Raw genomic sequence first — 13,088 nt, forward strand, 5'->3', positions numbered from 1 at the left:
CAATCTACTGATGCAGGATTGTGGTGAAGGAAAGTGCAGCATTTACTGCAGACTCTAAGCAAGGAGTTTGGGTAGCTAATGCTCAAATCCTGGACCCTGAACTCCCAACTGGCTTTCAGGGAAAAGTGTTTAAAGGCAGGATAGGTAAGAGGGTTGCTGTATGCAAGATCAACAGGTGGACACTCTTCTGATTGGTTGTTGGTGGGGTAATTGGGACTTAACATCATCAACCTTCTCCAACTGATCTGGAGCCCACCTACTTGTGGTCAGCCCCCAGTTACCTTCTTCCATATGTTGTGGGTTTCATTATCTGCAAATCATCTTTAAGGATATGGCTCAGAAGAGATTTGTCATCTGGAAGGAATATGTTTGGAGTCCTGGCAAACTTCTGTTTCTTTTCTCTTGAAAACTCAACAGTCAGGTTTATGGGTCTCAGGCTAGGAATCCCTGGGTCTTGAAGACCTCTGTGAATTTGTCAGTTTTCTTCTCTATGTTCTTTTCAGTTTGCTTCTGTAGCCTCATGAGCTGCTTCCCCCTCCCTCTCTCCACTAATGGATGTTGCTCTTCTTTCTCTTCTCCTCCAGGGTGGCTGCTACTGCCTCATACTTCCAATCAGCCTCATGAGCTAGGTGCCCTAGGCAGGAAAACTTACACATAGGTGTCAGATGCACATGGATGTCAAGATGTCACCTTGAGGATGGCAGGCATCACTGTCCACTTTTTCATGTCATAGGGTGGTGGGATCCCATCAAGTACCTTGAGGTGGTCCAGAGTGGCCTGGCCTTGCCCGGTCTTGGGGGTACCATGTCTCACACTGTCAGCCAGAAGATGCAGTTGAGGGTTCGGATTTGGGAGGGGTTGGTGTTCATCTGCTTGCAGAGGAAGGCCAGGTACTTCAACTTGTTTCTGTAGAAACTGCCAGGAAATATTGATTCCCCAGCAGTGCAGGAATACCACCTTCTGGCCCAGAAGCACCTTCTTGGCCAGGGTGGCTGCCAGGTAGGCCAGGAGATGGCCTCAGCTATCAAACACCAGGACCTGCCCTTCTGCCGTCTTTGGCAGTTGTGTGGGAAAGAAACTTTTGTTACTTAAACAGGATACTGAGTCTATAGCTGTTTACTTTTGTAATTCATTAAACTGTCTATTTATGCTTCCAATCCTTTTCTGTAAGTGTATTAATTTTTTATAATAAAGTATTTTTTTAAACAATAAAACCTAAATAGTTCACAGGGAGAAGCTGGACTGGATGCAAGTTTGGAATGGGGCAGCTTTAAGTCACACTATTCTCTCTCCACAGACACAGACTGACAATTTTTTTTCCTAAAGTAGATTTTGAATTATGCTGTTGTGGACTGGTGATTAGTGATGAATCTAAATTCACAAAAAACAATACTCTCTCATAATCAAATATTTATTTACTCTTTTACATTGACTGTGAGGTTCACAACAAACTGTGGACAATTCTTCAAGAGATGGGAATACCAGACCACCTGACCTGCCTCTTGAGAAATCTGTATGCAGGTCAGGAAGCAACAGTTAGAACTGGACATAGAACAACAGACTGGTTCCAAATAGGGAAAGGAGTCCATCAAGGCTGTATATTGTCACCCTGCTTATTTAACTTATATGAAGAATACGCCATGAGAAATGCTGGACTGGATGAAGCACAAGCTAGAATCAAGATTGCCAGGGAAATATCAATAATATGCAGATAACACCACATTTAGGGCAGAAAGCAAAGAAGAACTGAAGAGCCTCTTGATGAAAGTGAAAGAGAGTGAAAAAGTTGGCTTAAAACTCAACATTCAGAAAACCAAAATCATGGCATCTGGTCCCATCACTACATGGCAGATAAATGCAGAAACAATGGAAACAACGAGGGACTTTATTTTTTGGCTCCAAAATCACTGCAGATGGTGACTGCAGCCATGGAATTAAAAGATGCTTGCTCCTTGGAAGAAAAGTTATGAAAAACCTAGACAGTATATTAAAAAGTAGAGACATTACTTTGCTGACAAAGTCTATCTAGTCATAGCTATGGTTTTTCCAGTAGTCATGTATGGACGTGAGAGTTGGACTATAAAGAAAGCTGAGAGCTGAAGAAGTGATGCTTTTGAAGTGTGGTGTTGTAGAAGACTCTTGAGAGTCCCTTGGACAGCAAGGCCATCCAACCAGTCCATCCTAAAGGAAATCAATCCTGAATATTCATTGGAAGGACTGATGCTGAAGCTGAAACTCCAATACTTTGGCCACCTGATGCAAAGAACTGACTCATTGGAAAAGACCTTGATGCTGGGAAAGATTGAAGGCGGGAGGAGAAGGGGATGACAGAGGATGAGATGGTCGAATGGCATCACTGACACAATGCACATGAGTTTGAGTGAACTCCAGGAGCTGGTGATGGACATGGAGGCCTGGCGTGCTGCAGTTCATGAGGTCAAAAAGAGTTGGACATGACTGAGTGACTGAACTGAACTGAGCATTCCTCCACCCTGTAAAGATTTCCAGCATGTTCCCCACACAGTCCAGCCACAAACTCTTCCACGTCTCCCCAGCTGAGCCTGTCCTGTACTGGAAGATCTGTTGGCTGCAATCCCCACCTCCTAGCATCTCCCTCGCTTTCCCCAACTCCTCTTCACGGCCAGTGCTTTAATGTTCCTTGCTGCTTCTACAGTTTCCTTCCTAGCTTCTCTCCCTGATTCCTAACTTCTGGTGCACGGGAAGTTCAGAGATGAGAGAAATTGATCTACAGGGCACAAGGGCACAAAATGGGGAAGAGAAAAGTGGAGAGGGCAAGTGCCAGGCGTTCTCATAATCCCACTGACCAGCGGCAGTGGGTTGCTCTTCCTTTCAGGTATGTGAGAAATGTGATGCTAAAGCCCATCCTGACAGCCTGTTTCCAGCACCACTTCTGATGCTTTTTATCTTAGCCTGTGTCCTCCACACATGGAAACCTGAGGCAAAGATGAAAGTGCCAACACACGAGTTGCTATATGCCAATTCAGAAAGATAAGGACCAGGAAAAAAAGAACGCAATGAAGAAAAGCCTCAGGAACTCTGTGATGTATGATCACTCTGCCTGTCTTTCTCTCTTTCTTTGGCAAATTAGAATTCTTTTTATACATACATGCTAAAATACCCACGTGGTTCTGCTGTGTTATTTGCCCTAAAAAGGCAGGGTGAGGCAGAGTGAAGAATCCCAGTGCATCTGAGGGGGGCTTTCCACAAAGTAGAGAATGGTAACCCTGTCCCCAGGCTACTGTCCCTCTTGCTGTTCCCAGTCCCCAATTCCTGCAGCAGGAAACCCCTGTGGTCTGGCCCTGGCACTGGGAGAGTAGAAGGTACCTGAAGGGCCAGGTGAGTGAATGAGGACGTATGACCTTTGAAACAAAAATACTGCAGTGTTGGGAGCGGGCTCTCTGTGGCTCGGGCAGCTGACTGGGCCTCCTGCTCTGTGGCACAGGTGGGTGGGTGTGGGATGGCCACTCCTCCAGGAGCAAGGAAGGCTCTGTCTCAACAGAATACTTTCTCAAAATTACTTCTGGTACAAAATGAATGTACCGGAGATGTGAGGTGTGGAGCTGCAGAGGCCAGGCCAGCCACCCTCCCCAGACCTCAGGTCATGGCAGCACAGGTGAGGCGGGTGGGGGTGCTGCTGCTCTGGGAGGACTCGCAGGCACATCTAGAAGGAAGCACAGTGAGTTTGTGAGTTTGTGTGTGCATTTAGAGAGAGGGAATACATGATAAGGCAAACAGGGTGAAATACGAAAAAATATAATTCACATTCTTACTAACCCTCCTCCACCCTGTAAACATTTCCTGTGAATATTTATTTTTCAAAACAAAGATGAATTTAGGTAGAAACTATACGGATTTTTTAAAGTAATATTGTTATTTTGGCAATGTTCTGTAAATTTTCAATTATTTCTAACCCAAAAGTAAATAAAAGAAATACATGACAGTGTGGCATGCCACAATTGGGGGTTGGAGAAAGTCCAGTAGTAGGACAGTGAAGCATCCATCAGCCTTGCCTGGGGTGGGGGTGTCAGGGCAGGCTTCATGGAGAAGTTTCAGGAGAGACTGGAAGGATGACGACCTGACAGAGGTGTGTGAGGCCCTGGGGCACCTGACTCAGGTGGGAGCAGGACAGGCTGCAGGGGAGAACCGTGAGGTCCCGTCCATCCCGAGAGTCTGTTAGGAAGGGAGCACTGTGTGTGCTCTGACCCCGCAGGGCTCGCCCTCCTCATGGTGAGTGTCATCTGTGTGCCCAAGAGTGCTGCCTCCTGCCCCTCCAGACAGTCACTCATTCCTTCTCATTGCCGGGGCCGAGCCTCAGGAACCTTCAAGGGAAGACAGCTCGACGGTGGGGCCTGTGGCCCAATGTGGGCTGGGATGGGCAGGGCCCACACTTTGCTCTCCCCAAAGGCTCAGCATTTCACCCACCTCAGACTCTCTGCAGAGGCGGTACTCTAAGTCTCCACCTGGAAGGGAACTCTCTGCTCCTGTCATCTGCGAGGATGGAAGGAGGGAGCTCTCTGTGAAGTGACGAATCTGTTCTGAGTCTGAGACAAGATCCGGGTGTGTGAGGAACCACAATTCCAGCTCCCTGGTCTTAGTCTCAGGGATGAAGAGATTCAGAGAAAGAAATGCATGGCCCCTTAAGGCTTCGTAGGGTTGGATGGCGTGGGGGCTATTTCAGGAGGTTCCAGAATGCCTAGAAAGCCATCACTTTCTGTTGAGTTTTCCTTACTAGGAAGTTGACGGAACAAGATGAGGGCAAGAGAATGAATGGAATCACCGTTTGCATGTCCTTGAGAGGACACGGCCCAGATTCTGCCTCCTGCTGTTCCTCTCTGTGGCCACCAGAGGTCCCAGTGCAGGTAAGTCACTCAGGAGCTGCTGCTTCTTCAGCTCACGCAGGTGTGCACCCAGGTAGAGCAGAGGGAGCAGAGCTGGGTAGGAGGCTGATGTTCTGGCCCAGAGAGGGAGTCGTGCAGATGCAGAGAAGTCACATTTTGCAGCTGACAGAACTGTGGTCTGCGTGCTGCTTGCCTGGCCTCTCTGGATCTGATCTGAAGCTAATGCATGTCTTGGGGCCCCACTCTATGCCTCTGGGTGGCTGAGGGAGCTCAGGGAGCTCAGGGGAGCTATGGAGAAGACAGCGCTTCCTTCCAGTTGCTCCTGCTCCTATTGCCTTGGCCTCGGGGTTCCCAGAAGGAGCTGGTGAGGGTTGTGGCAACGAGCAACCTTGTCTAGTTTTCCATCCTCTCAAGTCCAAAGGTCACAGTAGAAGTAATGATACTTTTTATTTTTAATTAGCTGAGCAGAAGAATGCAAGTGTCAAGCATGTACTAGATCATGGTCAGCTAGTCTTACCCGAGAGCATCCTGACCTTTGTGGCTTCACAGTCCAGTGATGAACTGGTAAAGTGGGCAGGGACTGGGAGGTGATGGCCTGGAAGGCTGGTGTGAGCAGCTTCAGACTGTTAGAGAATTATACTTGCATCCTTTAGCAGCATCCCGTTCTCCTGAGACATTTTGCAAGAGCAGAACCTGTGCCCCTTTCCAATCTTTCCTGCCTCAAAGCAGCAAGGAAACCTAAGAAAGTTGTGGTGAAGCAGGTAGTCAGTAATAAACCAATCCAGGATCCTCTCATTTTAAACACTTTTAAGCTGAACAGATCCCCGTAATGGAGATAAAGAACAGTGCGCCCATCTCTTCTGTTTATCCTGGTGACTCTTGAGCAGTGATGAGTGTAAGATTTTCCCCTTTTTCTAAGCTAAAGAATTAGCCACTCACAGTTTCATAGATGCTGGCAGAAAACAGGAATTTCCTGGCAGTGTGGCAAGGAAATTCATTATTCATAGCAGTCGCCAGAGTTTCAGAATTTTCTTGTGCTGGTTTCCTGAGCCTCAATCCCAACAGAAGAATGGCAAGAGGGCCAGGAGGCAGCTGCACAGAAAGTTTGTTTGCCAAGCAGGCTGACAAATTTGTCTTGTCAAGAAACAGCAAGAGTTTTTCCTATCAGAGAATTTATTCTCTGAAAGATTGGGTCCAGGAGAGGAACTCTGCACTTAGAGAATCTGAATCTCATATAATGTGCAGTGACCATGAGAGAGCAGCCAATGCCCATGTGCTGGAATGAAAGTCACCAGCTGCAACAATGAGCAAGTGAGTTGTTGGACAACACAGACAACAACCTGTCTGTGTGTGTGCATGAGCGGGTACCCACCCTATGGAGTATGATGCTATGCTTCTCCGTGGCTTGTAGTTTTACTCTTTTGCTGATACTTCGTGAACATAATTTTTAAAGTGTTACTATCACTTTTTAATTGAAATTTGATTGACATTTAACATTATATTAATTTCAAGTGTATGCCATAATAATTCTATATTTTTATACACTGCATATGATCGGTATAATAAGTCTAGTCCACGCCCACAAGCATATGTAGTTACAATTTTTTTTCTTGTGATGAGAAATTATCTATTCTCTCACAACTTGTCAATGTACAATATAGTGTTAGTTACCATTCTGTACACTATATCCCCAGGACCTATTTCATAATTGAAAGTTTTTCTCTTTTGACCGCTGGACATAATTTCCTGTACTGAAGTCTAATTTGTTTGTATTCTCATGTATGATTAGTACTTTTATATTGTATTTAAGAAGTATTTCCATATGTTGAGGTCATGAAGTTATTCTCCAATATTCACATTAACTTGTAGAAGCTTTACATTTTTGTTGTTTTTCCAGTCTTATAGAAGAGAGCACCATAGTTGTGGTGACTGGACACTGTCTTTGAGGGTCATGTCTTGGCTGAGGGGGAGGAGAAAGAGGGAGTCAGAGCTCTAAGAATAATAAAGTTCACTTAGCACATCTTCCTCCCACACCTGTCACTCTGAGAAACATGACCCTGAAGTCAAGGACATCTTCACTCCTCCCTGCAATTATTAGTTTGTCCACGTGTCAGTCAAGAGGCAGCAGCTGCGGCCTTGTGGAAGGGCCTCTCGCTTATATTCAGAGGATAATACAGACGTGGGCTTTGGGAGGTAGGGTGTTTTCCCCCCACTCTGGCTTCCATGGAGCTCTATCCCGTGCATCCGTGCCCATTTGCATGTGCCGTGAGCTGTGTGTGTGTGCTCAGTCGTGTCCAGCTCTCTGCAACCCCATGGACTGTAGCCAGACAGGCTCCTCTGTCCTTGGAATTTTTCAGGCGGAAGTACCGGGGTGGGTTGCCATTTCCTACTACAGTGGATCTTCCCGACCCAGGGATCCCACTCCTGTCTCTGGCGTCTCCTGCATTGGTAGGCAGATTCTTTACCACTGGGACACCTGGAAAGCCCCATTTGCATGTACCCCTGCAAAAACTGATCTTTCAAAATGCATGACAGGTACTTACAAAGCAACAGATACTAGACATGCATAGCTGACAGAGTCTTTAAGGAAATCAGATGAAGCGGGACAGAGATATAAATGCATGATGGCAATCTTCATGAGGTACCACCTGTGGTAGCAACACAAACAAGGGGCCCTGGTTTATGAAGATGAGCCATCATCCAGATAGTGAGGTGTGGACAGAGCCCTGAGGAAAAGCATTTATGGGGAAAGGTAGGCTAGCAGCCCTGAGGGTTAATATGAGGGAAGTTGGAAAGGAATTCAGAGAAGTACATGGTTTCAGAGTCTACTGGAGGAGTGGGTTTTATGGACAGGGGAACAAAGCAAAGTAGGAACAGACTAAAGATTCCAGGAACAGACTAAAGATTCTGATTCGAAGATTCAGAGCTTGTTGGTGTCCACAGCCAACCCCTCACTGTGTCTTCTCCCTGCCCCTCAGCACTGCCTCGGTGGAGGAGGATACTTTTCAGACAGCAGTCCCTTGCAGTGTGGGGATTTCTCCTCCTTTGACTGGAACGGATATGGAGCTCACCAGGGTTACAGCTCCAGCCGGGAGATCACTGAGGCAGCTGTGCTCCTGTTCTACCGCTGAGAGCTGTGTGGTGTGAGACGCGGAAGGAAGCTCCTAAGCCCAGATACTCAGAGATGGAAAAATGGAATGCTAACAAGGAAGGGAAGGGAATAAATTACATCACTTTGTGGTTCTGAGTTTCTCTGAATTCATTTTGCAAATTGACTGAGACCTAAACGGAGGTTTTACAATAATGCCTTCTTTGGGTTGATTTCCATTTTAGATGTTCTGAGTTTGGAACTTCAAGTCTTGGGTCCCAGACACAAGTTTGCTCCTCTTTCTTTGGACTCCCTGAGGGAGATAAAGAACAGGGGATGCCATTCCTTAATTTTCCTACTCTACCATTATTGGTCAGTCAAATTAAGCCCTCAACATAAACATCTTAGAGCAGAAAAGATAACTATTATTTAGATTCAGTAGGAAAAAAAGATTGAGGTCACACCTGCTGTGTCCTTTATTCCTTAGGGCAGTGTCCCTAAAATGATTTTAGCACTAATTGCAACATCTGTGTGTTGGGGTAGGTTCTCACAACATCAAGCAATTCACTGACAACTAGCTGAGTGTCCTCCACCTCGACTCAAATTTGACCTGATCTACCAGGTCTAGTCAAGGCTATGGGTTTTCCAGTGGTCATGTATGGATGCAAGAGTTGGACTATAAAGAAAGCTGAGCACCAAAGAATTGATGCTTTTGAACTGTGGTGTTGAGAAGACTCTTGAGAGTCCCTTGGACGGCAAGGAGATCCAACCAGTCCATCCTAAAGGAGATCAGTTGTGGCTGTTCATTGGAAGGACTGATGTTGAAGCTGAAACTCCAATAGTTTGGCCATCTGATGTGAAGAACTGACTCATTTGAAAAGATCCTGATGCTGGGAAAGATTGAGGGCAGGATGAGAAGGGGACGACAGAGGATGAGATGGTTGGGTGACATCATTGACTCAGTGGACATGGGTTTGGGTGAACTCCGGGAGTTGGTGATGGACAGGGAGGCCTGGCGTGCTGCGGTTCATGGGGTCTCAGAGAGTCGGACACGACTGAGCGACTGAACTGAACTGAAGCGAACCAGGAGCAATCCTCAGATCCCCATGTGAAGGCTGCCTCTCGATGCATCCACTGCAGACGCCAGTTGATATGGGGTGACACGAGCACTACTGGGTGGAGGCCAGCCCCTGCTGTGAAACACCGGACGTAGTACAGGACGCCTTCCCAAATGCAGAGTGATCTAGAACGTCAACAGTGCTGTGGCTGAGCAACCCTGGATAGAGGGTTTTGTCTTTACTTTTTTAAAAACAATTTTCACAAAGGTCAGTTTCATTTTGGTGGTTAGTACATTTAACAGTTAAACAGATTTAAAAATGCAAGGTGAATGCATTTAAAAATGTTCCATGAATGCAACATTGATAGCTAGGTAGATAACCAATTTTACAAGAGACCAGGTAATATGAAATTGTCTAAACATTTAAAATATGGTTCTTGTGTAGATCATCCTTTGTTTTGATCACTGGCATTCAGGGGTGTGTGGTTCATGCTAAGTCGCTTCAGTCGAGTCCAACTCTTTGGTTTCCCATGGACTGTAGTCTGCCAGTCTCCTCTGTCCATGAGATTCTCCAGGCAAGAATGCTAGAGTGGGTAGCCATGCCCTCCTTTAGGGGATCTTCCTGAGTCAGGGATCGCACCTGCATCTCTTATGCCTCCTGCATTGGCAGGTGGGTTCTTTACCGCTAGTACCACCTGGAAGCCCAGGAGGGGTAGTTAATCCTACTGGTCACAGGGTAATTGTGTTAAGACCCAATCTTCTGATATCCCTTTCCGGAGGTTTCTACAGCTGGATGAACTTCCAACCCCAGAGAAATGTCAAGTTCGTGGCCTCCAGGCAGTATGCTCTTCCTGTTTACCAGGACAGTGTTAGGTTCACACCAGGCACAGAGGCTGAGTATGTCCTCCTCCAACTAAACTAGAGTTGTTGGTTTTTTTCAGAAACAGAAGCAGTGAGATCCAAGTGATATTTAATTGTAATGCCCAAATGAGTGCAACTGGTACCTAACGTCTGAGCAACATTCACCCAAATGTCAAGATGAATTTCTTTCTGATACATTGATGCTTCAAATTCTGTCCCCAGAATCAGTGACATTGTGTTTAGCTGGAAGTCCCCAGTCCTGTAGTGCCCTGCAAAGTTATTCTTTGTTAGCTTTGATTTGGCACTGTCCCAGGTCATGGAACCCAGCAAGCCAGCCCTCACAGTCAAAGACAGCTGAAGCATGGATTGCAGGTCCGGCAAAATCTGCAACATCACAACCAAGGTGTATAGACTCCCTCTTGTAAGAAGACTTGATGTTCCTATTCTTTACCGTGGTAGTGTGAGAAGGCAGCATCGAGTCTCAGACTCAAGCCTTGTCTAATCCGGTCCTCACTGGCAATTCGGTTCTGCCCCCAGAGCTCTGTCAGGTTGCGCTGCTCTGTGACAGGTCACACTGTGTACGTGTCTGCTTTCCAAGTTCCCAGGGGCTTGTGATAGTCGCTCAGTCATGTCTGACTCTTTGAGGCCCCATGGACTGTGGACTGCCAGGCACCTCTGCCCCTGGGGTTCTCCAGGCAAGAGTACTGGAGTGGGTAGCCATTCCCTTCTCCAGTCCCGGGAACTTGACTGGTGTCTGTATTAGATAATCCAGATGTCGAAAACTTTGTGTCTGTGCATGACATTGTTTTCTCATCCAGATGACCTGAAACCAGTCCTTCCTTGAAAATATCTCTGGCAGATTTGCCAAGGTCAGCCCGTGAGAGAGGAACACACATTGTTTGCCCACAGCTCAGTGTGTTGGTTTCAGGACTATGAGAAGGGGTAGTCTGGTGTCTCCTGAAGGTACAGAGTGCAGCCACAGCTGAGGCCATGGGCTTGCTATGGCTTGAGAGGAAGATGGCCTGGAGAAGGGTGAACTGAAAACCTCATGGGTGTTCCTGGCTAAACCTGACTTGTGTGGTGGTTGGTAAGCTACTGTTAATGTACAGTTGACCCTTGAACAACATGTGGGTTGTGGGCACCATTCTTCCTCAGAATCTAAAATCTACATGTAAGTTATAGTTGATCATCTGTACCCCTAATTCCTCCACATCTGAGGTTCCTCTGTGTTTGTGGTCCACATGTGCAGATTCAACGTCATAAATTGTATAGTCTACATTATTTACTATTGGAAAATAAAACCCATGTGTAAGTAGACCAGTACAGTTCAAAGTTGCTTTGCTCCAGGGTTAACTGCATTTGTTTTGTTTTTCTGGTGTCTTCTATTTTTTAACCTCCTTATTAAATATTTGTTCTTACTCAGTTCAGTTCAGTTGCTCAGTCATGTCCAACTCTTTGTGACCCCATGGACTGTAGCACGCCAGTCTTCCCTGTCCATCACCAACTCCCGGAGCTTACTCAAACTCATGTCCATTGTGTTGGTGATGCCATCCAACCATCTCATCCTCTATCGTCCCCTTCTCCTCCTGCCTTCAATCTTTCCCAGCATCAGGGTCTTTTCCAATGAGTTAGTTCTTCACATCAGGTGGCCAAAATTATGGAGCTTCAGCTTCAGCATCAGTCCTTCCAATGAATATTCAGGACGGATTTCCTTTAGGATCAACTGGTTTGATCTCCTTGCAGTCCAAGGGACTCTCAAGAGTCTTTCCAACACCACAGTTCAAAAACATCAATTCTTCAGCACTCAGCTTTCTTTATGGTTGAACTCTCACATCCATACATGACTCTTGGAAAAATCATAGCTTTGACTAGGTGGACCTTTGTCGGCAAAGTAATATCTCTGCTTTTTAATATGCTGTCTAGGTTGGTCATAGCTTTTCTTCCAAGAAGCTAGTGTCTTTTAATATCATGGCTGCAGTCAAAATCATCTGCAGTGATTTTGGAGCCCAATAAAAGAAAAGAAAAGTAGGGAAAAAAGAAAATTTGTTCCTTACTAGCTCATTCCTGATTTTCCTTCCTGCTAATTTATTTTTTCTTCCTCTGTTTATTTTAGTTACCTCTTGCCTTATTTCTGTCTTCTCATGTCAAGGGGTTACTGGACCAAATTTGAGTCTGCTGGCCTGTGTGCAAAAAAGCCAATCTACTGACACAGGATGATGGTGAAGGAAAGTGCAGCATTTACTTCAGGCGACAGCAAGAAGTTTGGGTAGCTAACGTCACCCTCCTCCCCCACCCATAGCTCTGATCTCCCCACTGGTTTTCAGGGAAAGGGTTTTAAAGACAGGGTGAGTAAGAATGTTGTGTGGTGCAGGATCAGCTAGAGGACGTTCTTCTGATTGGTTGCTAGTGAGGTAGTTGAGGGTCAATGTCATCAATCTTCTGGTTTCAGTGATCCGGACTCTACCTGCTTGTATCAGCATATGGTTAACTTTTTCTACCGATTGGAGGTTTTTGTATCTGCAAATGATCTTGAAGGATATGTCTCAAAAGGGATTTGTCATCTGGAAGGAACAAGTTTGGAGTTCTGACAAAATTTTATTTCTTATGGAGGTTAGTGAATCCATAGCATTTGCTTTTAAAAACCCATTAAATGGTATATTTTTGTTTTATATCCTTCTCTGTATGTGTTAATTTTTACAATGAAGTTTTCTTTTTAGCATAAGACATAAAAATTCACTTGGAGAAGCTGGGCTGGATGTGAGGTGAGGAAGGGGGAAACATTTCATTTTCTCTCTATGCACACACATACTGTCAATTTTCTTTTTTAGCCTTAAGTACATTTTAAGTTCTGTTGACAAGGACTCCTCTTTGGTGATGCATCTGAATTAAAAAAAGCAGTAGTCTCTCAGAATCAATTATTTATTCCTTCTTTTGATTCTTCCAAACCTCCTCCACCATCTAACAATTTCCAACCTGTCATTACACACAATCCAGCCTCAAATTCCACCCTGTCTCCCCATTTTAGGCTGTCCTGTATTGGGATGATCCCTTGGCTGCAGTCACTACCTCCTAATATTTCCCTCACTTTCCCCTGCTTCTCCTCATGGTCAGTACTCTTGCTTCTTTTTCTATAGTTTCCTTCTTAACTTTCCTCCCTGTTTCCTATTTTTTGGTGCACAGGGATGTTCAGTGTGAGAGAAATTGATCTACAGGGCACAAAGGC

The 13,088-nt window shown here is 45.7% G+C and overlaps 2 pseudogenes; both read right to left on the bottom strand.

Annotated features, from left to right (window-relative positions):
* Window positions 1–240: 240 nt before the first annotated feature.
* LOC790169 (large ribosomal subunit protein uL13-like) lies at window positions 241–5,536 on the bottom strand (annotated as a pseudogene).
* A 4,151-nt stretch (window positions 5,537–9,687) lies between these two features.
* On the bottom strand, window positions 9,688–10,340 carry LOC100138220 (voltage-dependent anion-selective channel protein 2-like; annotated as a pseudogene).
* Between the last annotated feature and the right edge of the window lie 2,748 nt (window positions 10,341–13,088).

Source organism: Bos taurus, chromosome 3 (genome assembly GCF_002263795.3).
Source record: "Bos taurus isolate L1 Dominette 01449 registration number 42190680 breed Hereford chromosome 3, ARS-UCD2.0, whole genome shotgun sequence".
Taxonomy (NCBI): domain Eukaryota; kingdom Metazoa; phylum Chordata; class Mammalia; order Artiodactyla; family Bovidae; genus Bos; species Bos taurus.